Source organism: Magnolia sinica, chromosome 4 (genome assembly GCF_029962835.1).
Source record: "Magnolia sinica isolate HGM2019 chromosome 4, MsV1, whole genome shotgun sequence".
NCBI lineage: Eukaryota > Viridiplantae > Streptophyta > Magnoliopsida > Magnoliales > Magnoliaceae > Magnolia > Magnolia sinica.
This window is the reverse complement of record NC_080576.1, coordinates 94,844,981-94,848,160: the sequence shown is the minus strand read 5'-3', so window position 1 is coordinate 94,848,160 and position 3,180 is coordinate 94,844,981. Positions and strand designations below refer to the sequence as shown.

At 36.5% G+C, this 3,180-nt stretch overlaps 1 long non-coding RNA gene across 2 annotated transcripts; it reads right to left on the bottom strand.

Annotated features, from left to right (window-relative positions):
- Positions 1-212: 212 nt before the first annotated feature.
- LOC131244597 (uncharacterized) lies at positions 213-2,946 on the bottom strand. 2 transcript variants are annotated; one of them, XR_009170418.1, is made up of 4 exons: positions 2,655-2,946; positions 1,783-1,848; positions 577-652; positions 213-443 (listed from the first exon to the last, which is right to left on the bottom strand). It is a non-coding gene; the product is annotated as an uncharacterized LOC131244597 (long non-coding RNA). The 2 variants fall into 2 exon arrangements; XR_009170417.1 differs by lacking the exon at positions 213-443 and having other exon boundaries at positions 509-652.
- Between the last annotated feature and the right edge of the window lie 234 nt (positions 2,947-3,180).

Genomic DNA, 3,180 nt, shown 5'->3' with positions numbered 1-3,180 from the left:
ATATTCTCCTTTGTTGTTTTCATTTACAATGGGTAGTTATTTTTTTAGTGTTGTCTTTTTCTCAGTTCGTTTCCTTGAATATGAAGTCTCAGCTAAAAGAAATGGGCTGCAATAAATTGATATTGGGACCATCTTGGCAGCATTGACATAGATTTATCATAAAGATATTCCGTATGAGTTGAGTGAGTAGTTCTTGTGCCATCTGTTTTGACAGAGAAATTCAGATGTCTCTATCTTTCATTGAAATACCTTATCCACCACTAAAAATCAATGCAATTTTTAAATTCTCGAATTAATAAATCATTAGGTAAACTTGCCCGAAAAAATTTCGAATGTTGGGTACTGATTTCCTTAGAAAACCAACATGAATTATGGATCTAGCAGAGGGGCATTTGGAAAATTTAGCGCGTTCTTGAATTGAAGAGAAAAGGCAGTTTTGCAATCTGCAAAAGAGCTTGGTAATTTCTGCGAAATACAAAATAAGGCGTGCAGTAAAAAATTTAAAAAAAAAAAATTGGTAAAAGGATTTAAGAGATTTGGTTGGATTTAAAAGGTAAAGAGATGCTTATTACTTACCGGAAGAATCGAATGAATCTTCGTCGGTTTGGCTTATGGTCTTCTCTTTGGATGAAAATATTCTTGGAAGAAAAGACTGCAAGCATCATGTATAAAAAAAAATAATTAATTAAAAAAAAAACCACTGTTTCAAAATGAAAATAAAAGAAGCAGATGAGATTCTTCTTCCACCAACCATTCCAGAAAATTGGATTCTCAGGAATTAGAATCTAAGAAAAACAAAAGCCCTCTGAAATTAGAATCTAACAAACAATAGAGGATATACCTTCCTGAAGGTCATCTCTAAAATCTCTCCTCCTTTCAATGGAGAAGGAAAAGTCTAAACTTTAAATACAAACAGACACCCCAAAACTTGAAACCTGTTATTCATGCATAGAAGATTCAGAAGAAGAATTTCCAATGAAGAGATGGGAATTGGAGAACACCCAATTTGAACAAGTTACTTCTAACTGGAAAATACGAGAAAAAAGAAAGGGAATCCTTTCAGTGCCTCTAGATTACAAGCCCTGCAACCACAAGGCATTAAGAGAAAAAAAAAACCATTAAAAAAGACCAAATAAAATTATAAATGCAATAGATTTCACAAACTTCACAGCATAGACAACAACTCAAACCAATTACATAAAGTAGGAAAATGATGTGTATATATACATTCATGAAAGAAAATCCAGTTCCACCAATCATAAAATGCTCCAAACTGCTTATTTTGAAATGGATAAACAATTTTGGAAGATGTGGTTGGCTGGTTGCAGCTGGATATTTGGTGCAGATTCTGTTTGGTAGTTTATGGAGCTATTACTTTATATAAATAAACTAGTAAAATGCATGTGTTGCACATGTGAGTATATCTTCGTAATTACATGGACTAATATTGCTGATTAGCTTAATACCGACATTTAAAAAAATCAATTCAATGTAATAATATGTAGAGTACTAATGGGAAGGGGAAGAGCTCGTCCACCGCTCAAGTGGTGTACATGTGCAGAAATTTAGAGCTTATAATTGTTGACTCCATTTTGAATAGAGATTGCATTAACTCCAATCAAATAAACTTCAGTCATAGAATTTAGACCTTCACCATTTTAACTTGAACCATTCTTTTGACAATGAGCACTAACTGAAAGAAATGACTAAAATTATTCAAACCAAAAATAGAACATAACGAGCCCCATGGGGACATTAAATGGAAAAAGGAAAATTCCATACACGAGCCTGATTTTTCTTCATTTTTCCTTGAGACATCGCAGCACCGTCTCTGCAAAGATTTGTTGCCTGAAAATGTGAAACAATAGTGCTATGATATTGCCAATATTTTTGTATTAGATTGTCATGTTGCTGGTATGCTAAACTCAAGAGTCAAGACCTTCCTTTTCTTCATAAGTTGTATGATAAGCTTTATATCTATTAGATTTTCCAAGGCCACAGGCGTGTATAGGAGAGCCCATCTACAAGCTGGGGACACATGCAAAGACTACACATGGTGAACAACCAAGCTGACCATCTGGTGTGCCCCACTGCATAACCACCATCTCCCAAAAATCAGACCGGTCCACTCATCCAGTAACAGGGTATGAAATGAATAGATAGCTGAAAGAACTTGTTTCAGAAGTCCATTTGTTTTGTACACTGGCCCACCTGATGAATTCACTGGCCTCAATATTGGGCCCTGGGAATCCATGCCATGGGCCTACCTGAGAGACAGGTCAGATCTTGCAGTGTTCCACCATGGGCAGGGCTATACACCCCAAACCTCTATATTCAACTAAAATCAGGTAGGCCATGACTGTCCATGCCAGATCCTCTATAGGTTTTTAAGAGAAAAAGATACATCTAACATACTTCTGTTCGGTGTGTTTTGGACCAGGACGAGAGTATTTCAGATATCCATCCCAAGGAACCTTTTTAAGACCAGCTCGAATAGATATTATGTCCCTGACTGCAACAAGAGCCATTTTATCAGACAAAAGGTTATTCCAATTGCAAGAAAGAACCAACATAGACTTTCTTTTAGAGATTAGAACAAAGAGTGACAAATGCCCAGGATCATCTCATAGGAATTGCAAGGCAGTAAAAATTACCTTTCTGCAAATTCTATTGGCGTCTTGCCAGGTTTTAGATTTTGAAGTTCCAAGTAGCACACATCACAAACAACAGCCCATGATATCATAAGATGGAGCAAATGCATTGTAAATGATTGCCTGCAAGCAAATAGCTCAATGAAAGACAATAAGAATGCAGAATATAGATTTAACATGGACAACCTAAATAACTGCTTGTTCGGCTAATTTCATTGATCCTTGTGTTTTGAAGATCCATACCTATTTGGTTTTGAAAATCAGTTACAGTATAGCCGCATTGGCCATGCCCATTATGTAATGTAGCATTTAACCAGTCCATTTCAAAAACAATGGGCCCATATCAATGCCGACCGGAACCATGGCCCAATGAGAAGAAAAGAGAGAGCAATGACAGATGGAATGGATTTTGGAATAAAAACAGGGATTTTGAGAGAAGCTCACCCACGGCATGCCTGAAATCCTTCAAAGATTCGGAGCTCACCCACCGGCGGAAGAAGAATATGAGAAACCAAGCAGAGGGGATTTG